Source organism: Nomascus leucogenys, chromosome 5 (assembly GCF_006542625.1).
Source record: "Nomascus leucogenys isolate Asia chromosome 5, Asia_NLE_v1, whole genome shotgun sequence".
NCBI classification, from domain to species: Eukaryota; Metazoa; Chordata; class Mammalia; order Primates; family Hylobatidae; genus Nomascus; species Nomascus leucogenys.
Window position 1 is genome coordinate 58,645,243 of NC_044385.1, and position 14,282 is coordinate 58,659,524.

General features: G+C 41.4%; 1 long non-coding RNA gene across 1 annotated transcript; it reads right to left on the reverse strand.

The window, feature by feature from the left end:
* Positions 1 to 5,641: 5,641 nt before the first annotated feature.
* Positions 5,642 to 13,463, reverse strand: LOC115835169. The gene is made up of 3 exons (XR_004030129.1): positions 13,453 to 13,463; positions 12,393 to 12,396; positions 5,642 to 5,728 (listed from the first exon to the last, which is right to left on the reverse strand). It is a non-coding gene; the product is annotated as an uncharacterized LOC115835169 (long non-coding RNA).
* Between the last annotated feature and the right edge of the window lie 819 nt (positions 13,464 to 14,282).

The window sequence follows — 14,282 nt, forward strand, 5'->3', positions numbered from 1 at the left end:
GTCCACCATCAGGGAATGGTGTGGAGATGGGAGAAGAGAAGTGATTGCAGCCTGAGCCAATTCTGAGCGAGCTTGTGGGCATCAGAGTTTGGCCCTGCATGGGAGGCAGGAGGAGTCTCCGGAGGGAGAGCGTTGGCAGTGCCCGTGGTCCACGGGTCTAGAAGCTGCTGCTCGTCATAGTGCGCTGGCTTCGTCACAGGCAGGGTGCTACCCACTACCAGGCTCACTCTCACGGTGGTTCTGGGGACGATGTGCACTACTGGCCCCTCACTATGTGAATTAGGGGAGACACTCTCTTACCGGGGTCTGGGATTCACTTGCTGAGATGCTTTTTATTCATCTTTAAAGTTGTTTCAAAATTTGCAAGGAGAGCTTGCCAGGAGGAAACATGGAAAAAAAAATTAAAATAAAGCTTACGCCGGGCACGGTGGCTCACGCTTGTAATCCCAGCACTTTGGGAGGCCAAGGCCGGCGGATCACAAGGTCAGGAGATCGAGACCACGGTGAAACCCCGTCTCTACTAAAAATACAAAAAAAAAAAAAAAAAAAATTAGCCGGGCGTGGTGGCGGGCGCCTGTAGTCCCAGCTACTCGGAGAGGCTGAGGCAGGAGAATGGCGTGAACCCGGGAGGCGGAGCTTGCAGTGAGCCGAGATTGCGCCACTGCACTCTAGCCTGGGCGACAGAGCGAGACTCTGTCTCAAAAAATAAAATAAAATAAAATAAAATAAAATAAATAAAATAAAATAAAGCTTACTCAGAAGTTACGTGAGCCGCCATGGAATTTACCACATTACCTTAGGTTAATAAATAAACATAAAATTCTTACCAACGTGAAATAAGGGGCCACATGAGCGTGCAGAACATCATGATCTTGCAAAAAGAGATGAGGCTGTCGGCAGATGTTCCAGCCAAGCACTTCCTGCTTTGACATCTCTGTAAAATGCAGGGTTATCTGCAAAGCGGGTCTGAGGGGATCAGCGTTTCCATTCTTAACATCTCAAATACCAACGGCAAAGAGGAACTTGGGAGTTCTTAATTGCAAAACTATGTCATGTAAGAAGGTAGCAATTAAAAAACCTCCGCATGGTAGAACTTAAAGGAATTGTAGTGAAAAATCTAGTTCAACCCTCTCATTTTCAGATGAGGAAGCAGAGGCATGGAAAGGCCCCACAGTGACAGAGCCCATTGGTTGCAGAATTGGGATTGCTGTCCCCAGTCTGGGCCTCTTTCTGTGACACTGTTGCTTCTCTTGAACAAGTTGAGTAGCAAAATAACAATTTTATAATTTCTAAATATATCTAGACATTCCCATAAACCTCCAACTTCATGGGTTCCTAGCTGGGAGTCTCTCTGTAACAAATGGCAAATTAACAAGAGAAAAACAAACAGAAGTTTAACAATTTGTGTATCTCCTGGATACCTGGGTGATGACGCAGAACAATGAGGAATTCTCTAGAGTAGACCCCAGAGTTTAAACGTCATGCTTAAATACCATCTTTGTTTCTTTGAAGCAAAGAAAGAAGGGTGCCTAAGCCTGGTGGTTCTGGAAAAGCTTTCTAAGTTTTTCCTGTGAGGTGCACTTCATAAATTGTGTTGAAATGTGATCACCAGCATTCAGAGGGACGAGGTCCTTCCTGAAAGGATTCAGGTGGACCTGGAACTGTGCCACTGGGAGAGCTCCTCTGAGTGCTTACCTGAGAATGGAAAATTGTCCTGAGAAGCAAAGCACTGTGGACTTGGGACCAAGCAGCAGCCTCGGGCAGTGCAAAGGCACGTGCCCTGGGGGGACAAGAGCTGTGCTTGGCCTTGCCTTAGAGAGAGCAGGAGCAGGCTTATCAGCCAGCAGCTGCACTAAAGAAAAGGACAGAGTGGCTCCGGCAAATCTTTCCAGAGTGTGAGGGGACCGGGGGCAGCACTGGGGCCGGGGGTTTGCGGCGGATTTGAAACAGCCATGGTGTCACACGCGAGGGCCTGGCCCGGTGTCTAGTCCCATATGCTGAGGCTGCTCAGGCATTCAGGTGGCACTGATTGCATCAGACACAGAGCCCAGGAGCCTGACTCAGTCACGAGAGCACAAGGCCAGCCCGGGAGGACAGGAAAGAGCCGAGCACAGAGCTCCGGGCTCTCATGAAGCCTGAGAAGCAGCGCTCGGTGAAAAGGCCGTGCTGGGATTCCCAGGGGCATCAGCAAAACAGGGGCACAAACATTTAAAAACATTTTTAAAAAACTCACCAAAGTTCTGATTTTGCAATGAAAATATAGAAGAAGGCTCTTCCAGCTTCAGCGCACATGCCCTGCTTGTCTATTTTTGTGGCACCACAGCGTCCTTAGTGCTTAGGGCCTCTAAATCCTTATGATGTGGCTGAGAATGAGGCTGGATGAGGGCTCCGGAAAGAGAAAAACAAAGAAAGCAAAACCTCATTAGGCTTTTGGACATCCAGGAAAGAATGTGCATTGAATTTTCCTTTTGGTGCCAAGTGAAACTGAAGATGCCCCCATTTTTGCAAAAACTCACCCTCCCGGCGTTTTCACACCAGCCTTCTCTTCTCTAGCCCAGTCTCCCACCCCGAGGACTGAGAAGGCAGGGTTAGGCCCCACCATTTGCCTCATGATCACGTTTCTGTGGCTAACATTCTCCACCAAAATCCATTAATCCTGGTGCCTCTTTTCTGGTCTCATGTCTCACAGCTTTAATTCACCTTCATAAAGATTGCTCCAGCTGGGCACAGTGGCTCATGCCTGTAACCCCAGCACTTTCGGAGGTCGAATCTATAGGACGGTTTGAGGCCAGGAGTTCAAGACCAGCCTGGGCGACATAGCGATGTTACCAGAAAGGAGTCCCGATCCAGACACCAAGAGAGGGTTCTTGGATCTCACGCAAGAAAGAATTCAGGGCAAGTCCACAGTGCAAAGCAAAAGTAAGTTTATTAAGGAAGTAAAGTGGTGAAAGAATAGCTACTCATAGACAGAGCAGGGCGTTCTCGAAAGTAAGAGGGGAAACACGTCCTCCCTAGGTATATACAGGATAAATCCTGTTTATATATAGGATAAAAAAAAAAGATCGTGAGGAGATGTACTCTGCTATAAGGGTTTATGATAAAGGGTTGATTTTCTTAATTACTTTATTTTGCAAGAATTGATGTTATCTTTAAAGCAAAATTCAGAATGCTTCTGTTCTCAAGATATTGGGATATCAGGACACTCCCAAGTCTGGGTCTGTTTAGTAAACATTATCATAAACACCTAGAGGCTAAGAATACCTAACTTTCTGGGAATGCAGCCCAGCAGGTCCCAGCCTCATTTTTCCTAGCCCTCACTCAAGATGGAGTCGCTCTGGTTTGAACGCCCCTAACAGGGACACCCAGCTAGAAACCTCTGAAGGGTGGAGGAGAAAATTATTTTCACTCCCCTACACAGGCACCCTCATTCTCCTAGTTATCTAGGTTTATGCCAATAGAACATTTTTGAGTCTTTCTTCTCTGGCAAGTTAACATTTTTGTCAGTTATTTGATCCTGTAAATCTTCCTTTCCCAGTGGCTTCTGAAATCTATATTTTCATTTCTCAAAACAAAATTCCTCTAAAATTCATGTCCTTAGGTTATTTCATGTTTGGCAAGTAAATTGATACACGTTTTGGGGGAGAAATGATGGAAGAAAGTTCGTTTGCAAACCCTCATCAGAGGAGGAGTAACTGGGAGGCAGGGACAATGTGTGAATCATCCCCAGGATGTAGCAGGTCCTCTATACAGGCTGACTGAATGCTAATTAGAAGGAAAGACAGGGGAAGACACCCACCTGGCCTTTCTTCCAGTCTCTGCTCTTACTAATCTAGCCTATTCAATGCTCACAGATTTCCATGTTCAAAATGTTCAGTCTCCTGTTAAATAAATCCTTTCTGTGTCATCCAGGGATTCACGTATTTGACTGCAAGGCAGAAGAGAGGGCGGTGTGTGTGTGGGGCGGGGGGGGGAGTGTCTCTGAGTTCGTGTGTGTGTGCGCGCATGCGTGTACCTGTGGTGGGTGCTTAGAGAGAAAATGAGACTACACTGTGAGGAGATGCAGGAGGACAGCAAACAGCCCCGCCATCTCACCATTTCCCCCTTGGTGTTCCTCTGGGTCACTGAAGCTTTCTGAATCTTGAGAAGGGTGACTTGATAGATCAGGGAGCATTTCCACGTATTTCCAGGGCAAGTTTGCACCCGGGCGACCTCCTGTGTTGGGAATTACACCCAGTATTTACCTGTGGCGGAAGATCTGCCTTCAGCAACTGCCCAGGGTTTACAAAGCGGGTTGGGACTACTTCCTGGGCCTCTGAGGACACCATCTCCTATGGGGTTAGAGTTGAGAGAGCCCAAACAGAAGAGAGGGCTGATCAGGGCCAACCCTTGGAGAGGGCATGGAGCCTTTGCCCAGAGAGCTCTCAGGAAGTGGGCTCTGAAACTGCACAGAGGGAGGAAGAGGAAGCAGCGCTGATTATTATTAATTTATTTTTGGACAACAACCCTATCAAGCACCCTGACATCATGAGACTGGACAGGGAAGACATCCAGCCCTCTGGTGATCAGACGCCATCCTGGTTGGGGTCCTGGGGCCCCAGCCGGCTCCCTCTAGCTGCGGGTGGCAGGTGGCCTCGTGCTTCTGCCACTGTGCTTGAAAACACGCAGAGGCAGGCCTGGGGCCCCAGGAGAAGATACTGTGGGGTCCGCACCTATTTCTGTTTTCAATGGCGGAAGGAAAGAGGGAGACAAGTCAGGGTTTTCATATCTAAGACGGGTTCCACTCAGCTATTGTAGTCACTTGTAATACAGATCAGGAAGGATGCCTTGCCTCCTAGATCAAGCCTTCATTATTTCAGCCCATTTCAGGAAGCCTTTTCCTCCTGTGACCACATCCACACCCGCAAATACAGCAGGGCTGGCTTTGTCAGTCAGTGAGGTGAATCAGCTGGAGGTGATCTGAATTTTAAAACCATCTGCTCACTGCCACTGAGCCTGGACTCTCCAGAAGATGGCAGCAGTGGGACACTGTCACCCAGGAGTCAGGCTTTGGTGGGACTAATTCCTCTTATTGGAGCCTGTATTACTTTGCACTACCAGTAAAAATATTCACTGTATGTAGAACAGTAACAACAGGATGAGTCTTTTGTTCAATATGATTGAATCGTATGGCGGAGAAACAGAAAAAAACACTTTTCCTGTGGTCTGTAATTCAAGTGCTGGGTGTTATGTCCCAATTTCCAGAAAATGCATCTTGCATATGCTGTTGGAAATCTTTGCTTCAATAATGAATAAGATCTGCTGCTTGAAAACTTGCTTTTGCTACAAGAGCTGCAAAACTGCAATTTGGGTTTTCTCATGTCTACTGTAAACTCTCAGTAAGGAGGAAAAGTTCGTAATATTTTGTCTCAGAAAGGACACTCGTTTGTTGTTGTTGTTGTTGTTGTTTTGCAGCGCCTCGCTCTGTCACCCAGGCTGGAGTGCAGTGGCATGATCTCAGCTCACTGAAACCTCGGCCTCCCAAGTTCAAGCAATTCTCCTGCCTCAGCCTCCCAAGTAGCTGGGATTACAGGTGCGCAACACCATGCCCGGCTAATTTTTGTATTTTTAGTAGAGACACGGTTTCACCATGTTGCCCAGGATGGTCTCAAACTCCTGACCTCGTGATCTGCCTGCCTTGGCCTCCCAAAGTGCTGGGATTACAGGCGTGAGACCCTGCGCCTGGCTGACACTTGTCTTTTTCTTAGACGAGGGAAGCTTTAACTCAGCTGTTTTAGTGATAATTTAAGAGTTAATTTTATTCCTAGAAAGATGTCATTCAGTAGGATTGCATATGCTCTTCTCATTAATATGAACAGACTGAAGTCTGTTCATATTAATGAGAAGTATATTTTGTATAGTAATTACTAATTACTATACAAAAATGCAAAGCTTATTAAATAAATGCCTATGTTAGAATGTCTACATATGTAAATGTATATATTTATAGTTTAATATATTGTTTATACTTTAAGAATAAATTATATATATATATATACTATAAACATCTGATATATAAATATGGATCACAGATCTCACATAGTAGGAAAGTTCTTTCAACTTAATTTCATTTTATATTAAGACTGTAGACAACTGTTATATTAGAGGTCTGTATCGTAGCCAAGTGATATTTTTAAAAGCAAGCCAGTCTATGGCTGGCTGTTTCTAGCTGGCAAAGCCTGAAGCTAATTCTGAAGCACAGGGCACCTTATGTTAGCAGATTATCCTGAGTGATGGAAATTGCACTTGGGATGAATGCCAGTTCATCTGGATTACCTGAAATTCCTTAGAGGCCATGGTGGAAAGGATCAGCTGCTCTCTGAGAGTGGGAAACACTCTTACTCCCAGTAATCCTCTGTCGTTTTTACATTTGCTTTGACTCAGCTGCAGAGAATCGAAATCACAGCCCCACCAGCAAAACTTCTCTAGGCAGACAGCATCTCCAAATGGCATACAGGAGGGATGACAAAGGGTCTCGAAGCTCTCACCAAAGTCACAGTCTGCCTTTCCTCAGTTTCCTTGTTTGTAAAATAAGAACTGGAGACACACGGCATCTACAAGCCCTTTCAGTATTAACATTTCAGTCTTATTCTGGAGGTATTAGGAGAGAATTAATGATTTATCACCACCTGCTTCATTACTTCTAACTCTGCTAGAAGTAAGGGAAAGCATCCTCTCTTTGTTTCAGCACATTCACACAGGCTGGCTAATGAGACTCCACACTGAAGAAGCCTAGAACTTCCACAGACTCCCTGAAATCTAAGTCCTCATTTTTAACATACAGCTTTTAATACTAGCTTCATAAGTCCCAGATCCCTGCAAAGGTAAATATTTTATTTTCTCTAACTATGTTCAGAGTAGCATTTCTCTGAATCTGTGTATTGCTCCTGGCAGGAAGCAAATGTCAGCTCATTCCTGTATAATTGATATGTGACATCTTAGTTTCCAGACTTAGCTAAAGTACTTACTAATAGATTTTAGGTGATAGATAGGACCTTTCTTTTCTCTCACACTTCAGTGGGAAAATCAGAAAGACAGAACTCTGACGCTTTGTTTTTTTTTTTTTTTTTTGCTGGTCTTATAGTAATTTTGGAAAGCGAAAGATCAAATTTTTGGAAAGAGAATGATCAAAACAATATTAAGAAAACAATAGTGGAATATATATATCCACACATGGATATATATGCATCATCCGTGTATATATATACACACGGATGATGTTTTACTTGTCTGTTTAGTGAACACAAGTTTGTTGAATTGATTTGGGAGGTAGTGATTTTTAAATCATATTTATCAAATTTCATTAAACTGAGAATTACATATAAAAGCACCAGATCAATGCATGGGGCACAGTCACTCATCGAATGTTAATACCATTTTTTACAACATGTGCTTGAAGGGTGATTATTTGTAATCATCTCAGGAACATCTAGATTATTTGCATGATAACAGCTCATATGAAGAGATTATGATAAGCAGATTGTTGGCTTGTTTCACTCAGGGTTTTCTTAGACTAGGGTCTGCTGAGACCTAATACCTTTGAAGATGAATCATCCTGTTAGTAAGAAAATAAACTTGGCTCAGGTAGCCCAATGCATCCTTTTTGGTCTGTTTTCCCTTAAGTTCAGGTACAAAATCTCTTCTCTCTAGAAGAAGTAGAATGTGTTTTACTCCTGCAAGGGATGGGCCCACCTGTCTTGGTAGTTGGGAAAACTTTTTAGTGGTTGCTACAGTTTCACAAGAAGCTCTGCACAAACAGAGCCTTATCTCCTGGCTTGATAGCTGTGTCTTCTCTTGATAGTTCCCAAACAGTAGAGGCTCAGCCTTTGGGATGGGGCTAACGAGAGAGCAGAGGAGCTCTATTCATTCTCAGGTGCCTGCAGATGTGAACCAGACAGGGAGCAGTGCTGAGCACCAGGATCCTAAGATGAGTGCTCATTGATTATGACAGATGCAAATTCAATAAACATTTGACAAAAGCACAGTATTTTTTTTTAAAGAAAAACAAATGCCTTTTCATTTGTAAGATTGCTCTGACAAAGTAAATGTCAGTGTAATGCAAGTTACAGCCTATTCTATTCTCTATCACCATAGTTACTTTTAGTGAGTCATCTTAACTCTTCAGAGCATCAACATTGAAGGGCTTTATTTTCCCATTAACAACAATTAGCTGCACTCTGTTAAACACCACCACTCCATTCTCTCAGAGAGGAATCTTGCTTAATGACTTATCAGTCCAATCATGTAAACCTTAGTATTTTCAGTTATTAGAACATTCTCATTCTAAAAATAACTACTCCTGTTCATTTTTTTAAAGAAAGACATTCATTTTTTTAATTGAGGTATACATTCAAAACTATAAAACCTTGTTGAAAGAATATAAAGACATAAATAAAAGGAAATACATTCATGTTCATGGATTGGAAGGTTTAATATTGTTAAGATAGTAATATTCCCCAAATCGATCTACAGATTTAACATGACCTTTGTTAAAATCCCAGCTGCCTTTCTTTTGCAGAACTTGACAAGCTGTTCTAAAATTCATATGGAAATTTATAGAACTAAGAATAGCCAAATAATCTTGAAAAAGAAGAATAAAGATGGAGGACATTTACCTCCCAATTTTAAAATGTATGTCAAAGCTCCAGAAATCAAGGTACTATAGGGTTGACATGAGAATAGACATAGATTAATGGAATTGAATTCAGAGTCTGGAAATGAAGCCTTACATTCATTCAGCTGACTTTTGACAAGGTTGCCAACACCAGTCAATGTGGAAAGAATAGTCTTTTCAACAAATGGTAGTGGGACAATTGGATATCCACACACATGAAAAAATAAAGTTTGATCTTTACCTCACACCATATACAAAAATCAACTCAAAATGGGTCACAGACCTACATATAAGAACTAGAAGTCTTAGAAGAAAACTCTTACAAGAAAACTTTTTTGCTTTTTTTTGCCATATCTAAGCAACCATTGCTTAATTCAAAATAAAATAATATCTACATTGAATTAGGCAATGATTTCTTAGATATGACAAAAAAGCACAAACTTCAAAAGAGAAAAATAGATGAATTGGGTTTCATCAAAAGCAAAAATGTTTGTGCTTTAAAGAATACCATCAAAAAAATGAAAAGATAATTCATAGAATGGTAAAAATATTTGCAAATTATATCTGATAAGAGACTTGTGCCAAAATATATAGACTCTTTTACAACTCAACAATAAAATTTGAGTAGACATTTCTAAAAAAATACAAATGAACAATAAATACATGAAAAGATACTCAACATCATTAAGTCATTAAGGAAATCCAAATCAAAATCATAACAAAGGACCACTTCTCACACACTGGAGTAATTAATATAAAAAAGAGACAATAACAAGTGTTGATGAGAATATGGAGAAACTACAGTCCCTGTACATTGCTAGTGGTATTTTCAAATGGTGCAGCCATTTGTCAGTTCCTCAAATAGCTAAACATGTAGTTACCATGTAACCCAGCCATTCTACTCCTAGAGGGTTGAAAACATATATCTATACAATAACCTGTACATAAATATTCATAGCAGCATTGTTCCAAATGGTCAAAAAGTGGAAACAACCCAATTGCTCATCAACTGATGAATGGGTTTTTAAAATGCGGTATATCTACACAATGGAATATTCTTCAGCCTAAAGAGGACTGAAGTACTGATTCATGCTACAACTTGCATAAATCTTGAAAACACCATGCTAGGTGAAAGAGGCCAGTCACAAAAGTCCTCAACAAAGTGAAGAGAAAACCCACATAATGGGAGAAAATATTTGCAAACTATCCATCTGATAAGAGATTCATAACCAGACTATGTAAGGAGTTCAAACAACTCTATATGAAAAAAGTCATAATCTGATTTTTTAAATGGGCAAAAGATCTGAGTAAGCATTTCTCAAAAGAGACATACAAATGGCAAATAGGTATACAAAAAGTTATACAACGTCGTTGATCATCAGAGAAATGCAGGTGAAAACTGCAATGAGATATCATCTCACCCCAGTTAAAATGGCTTTTATCCAAAAGACAGGCAGTAACAAATGCTTGCAAGTATGTGGAGTAAAGGGAATCTTCGTACACTGTTTGCGGGAATGTAAATTAATACAGCCACTATGGAGAACAATATGGAGGTTTCTCAAAAAACTAAAAGTAGAGCCACCTTATCCAGCAATCCCATTGCTGGGTATATACCCAAAAGATTAGTATATTGAAGAAGTACCTGCACTCCCATGTTTACCCCAGCACTATACACAGTAGCCAAGATTTGGAAGCAACCTAAGTGTCCATCAACAGACAAATGGATAAAGAAAATGTGGTATATATACACAATGGAGTGCTATTCCGCCATAAAAAAGAATGAGATTTTGTCATTTGCAAAAACATGGATGGAACTGGAGGTCATTATGTTAAGTGAAATAAGCCAGGCACAGAAAGACAAACTTCACATGTTCTCATTTATTGCGGGAGCTAAAAATTAAAACAATTGAACTCATGGACATAGACAGTAGAATGATGGATAGCAGAGGCTGGGAAGGGTAGTGGAGCGGAGAGTGGTGATTGTTAATCAGTACAAAAATATAATAAGATAGAATGAATAAAACCTAGTATTTGATAGCATAACAGGGTGACTACAGTCAGCAGTAATTTATTGTATATTTAAAAATAACTAAAAAAGTATAATGGGATTGTTTGTAAAACAAAGAACAGATAGATGCTTGAAGTGATGGATACCCCATTTACTCCAATGTAATATTATGCATTTACTTCTGTATCAAAATACCTTATGTACCCCATACATATATACACCTACTATGTACCCACAAAAATAAAAAAATTAAAAACCCAAGCAAACAAACAAAGGCCTCATATTTTGATTCCATTTACAAATGGTCTAGAATAGGCAAATCTATAGAGACAGAAAGTAGATGAGTGATTGCCAGGGCCTGAGGGGCGGGGGAGGAGTGGCAGCTAATGAGTATGGGGTTTCTTTCTGCAGTGACAAAAGGGTTCTGGAATTAGATTGTGATGGTGGTTGCACAACTCTTGGAATCGATTACAAATTACTGAATTGCATACTTTTTGAAAAGAGTGAGTTTATGGCACAGTATGTGATTATATCTCAATAGAGCTGTTATAAAAATGTATACACCTATGTAATCAATCGATTTGTTCATTTCTAAGCTTCAACTTCATGTTCAATTCCTATCTCTACTCCAATACCCCCACTAGACTTATGTTCTCTCCTTCTACCCTGTTCCATGTTCTTTGCTGTGAGGGGAGGGAGAAGAGAGGGAAAAAAAGACTGCTGCCTTCTCCTTTGACTGTCCCTTGCAGGTGGCCGTGTGCTCCTTGATTGGCCGTGACTTTTGTTCTAGCTCATCGTCTATACAGGCTTAATATAGACAGGTAGTGGCCACAAAAGTTTCTACCAAGTAGGAGTTCATCTCTTCCAAAGTTTTCTAAACATTGAGGGTCCTTGAGAAGCTTAGCCACATTTTTGGGTGGTTAACCACTTAGTGGCATCAGCCACTATTCCTCTAATGTATGTGACTCTGGGGTCCTACACATTCCCCAGTCCCTAGCAGGACCCCCTACTCTCATAGCTCCCAGACAGTAATAGGTTGTGAAGATAAGGGAGAGGTCTAAAACACAGTCCCTGCCACCCAGGTACTTACAATCTTCTTGAGGAAATTGTATTGGATATCGTTGGTTGCCAACCCAGCATCAATTTCCCAGCCCCTGCTTCCTCGTTCTAAACAGAACCCTGATTTTGTTCCAGTATGCACCCTATTATCAGCCCTAGGGTCGCCCTCATTAGACTAAACCAATCTTTGTGTTCTCACTGCCAGTGATAGGTTTAGACAGAACTGTGACTAAATTTGGGCCAATGACACATAAGAAGTGGTTTGCTAGAGGTTCTGGGGACATCCTTCCTCACTCTCCGAGGAGATCTAGTAGTAATTCTCCAGGCGAAAATGAAGAAGGATGTAGCCTGGACTGCAATGGTCTCCCTGGTCCCCCAACAAAGGGATCCAGCTGACACTGAATCCCACACTGTGTACAGTAGAGGAGTGAGACAGACAGCAGAGCTGTCAGAGCTGGGACTGAGCAGTTGGGTCAACCAACCACGAATCTCTAGACTTCCCTTTAGCGTAGTCATACATTTCTTTAAACCAGTTTGAGTTGGATTTTCTGAAAATTTCAATCAAAAGCTTAATTAGCAGTGTGTCCTCACCCATGGAGGCAATTGATTAGGAATGCTGTCTACGGAGTGTGACTTTCTCCTTACTAAGAAAGTTTCGTGTGTTTACCTCAATACCAATCTGACACTAGGGCAGGAACTTTGTTTAGCAACTCTCAGGGGAATGTGTTGCTTCAGCTTCTCTTCCACCTTCTTTAATTTTTAAAAGTTGATCTATAACTGTGCAGGTTGGTGAGTTTTCACACGTGAATAAACTCATTTACCAACCACCCAGGTGACATTATAGAAAGTTATCAGCACCCCAAATGGTTCCTTCTTGCCTCTTTCCAGTCAATGCCCCCACCACCAGCAAAGTCGAGCACCTGTTCTTTTTCTACCTTCACGATTAGCGTTGTCTGTCCTTGATCTTCATATAAAATGGGTCAGTCAGCATGTGCCCTGTCAGGTCCAATTCCTTTTGTTTATCATAATGTCTGCGAGTCATCCATGCAGCGCGTTCTTCAGTAGTTTGCTCTTTCTTGTTGCAGTGTAGTATTCCGTTCTTTAATATTTCCATATGTATTTATTTTTCTGTTCTTTAGTTGATAGACACTTAGATTTTCTAGTTTGGGGGTATTATGAATAAAGGTGCTGTGAGCATTCTTCTACATGTTTTTCTGTTAAGATCTCATTTCTGTTGAATATATACCTATGAGTGAAAATCTTAGGATGTATGTACATTCCGTTTTTGTAGAATGCCAGTTTTCCAAAGGAACCATTTACATCCCACGGGCAATATATGCAACTTTCGGTTGTTTCATGTCCTCTCCATCACTTGATATTGTTAGTCTTAATTTTAGCCATCCTGGTGGGGGTGTAGTAATAGCTCACTGTGGTTTTTTTTTCTTTTCTTTTTTTCTTTTTTTTGAGATGGAGTCTCGCTCTGTCACTCAAGCTGGAGTGCAGTGGTGTGATCTCTGCTCATTGCAACCTCCACCTCCCAGGTTCAAGTGATTCTCCTGCCTCAGCGTCCTGAGTAGCTGGGATTACAGGCACCCAGTACCACACCCAGCTAATTTTTGTATTTTTAGTAGAGACGGGGTTTCGCCATATTGGTCAGGCTGGTCTTGAACTCCGACTGGGCCCGGCCTCATTGTGGTTTTAACTTGTACTGTACAGGTAGTGAATCCTGCTGAACATCTTTTTAAATACTTACTGGCTACTTGGGTATTTTCATTTGTTCATTGTCCATTTGAGTCTTTTTCTCGTTTAGTAAAAAATAATAGATAAATCCAAGTTGCACTGGGTGGTGGTGTTTTGTCGGAGTTCTTTGAATATTCAGAATGAGTCCCCCTTTTGCCAGACATGGGGATGGCAAATGTCTTCTCCCAGTCCGTGGCTTGCTTTTTTACTTTCAATGTTGTCTTTTATTGAACAAAAGTTCTTAATTTTAATAAAGACCGATTTATCAATCTTTTCTATTATGGCTACTGCTTTTGTGTCCTGTTTAAAAAATGTGTGCCTACACATGGTCTTTAAAGTATTCCATATTTTTTCTAGAAGTTTATTGTCTTATCTTACACTTCTGAGTCAATGGTCTATCTCAGATTATGTTTTGTGTATGCTGTGAGGTGGAGGTCAAGGTCATTGGATGTCCAATTGAGCCAGTGTCTTACTTTATTGTAAATCAAGTGACTCTGTGTGTGTCTGTTCTGGATACTCTAATTTGCTCATTATTCTATTTGTTTATCCTTGCACAAATACCATAGTCTTAATTATTGCTGTAGCTTCACAGTAGGTCTTGATATCTAGCAGTGTCAATCTCCAATTCTGTTCTTTTTCAAGATTGTTTGGCTATTTTAGGTTCTTTGTATTTTTTTCTTTTCTTTTTTTCTTTTTTCTTTTCTTTTATTTTATTTTTTTGAGATGGATTCTTGCTATGCTGCCCAGGCTGGAGTACAGTGGCTCTATCTCTGCTCACTGCAACCTCCACCTCCCGGGTTCAAGCGATTCTCCTGCCTCAGCCTC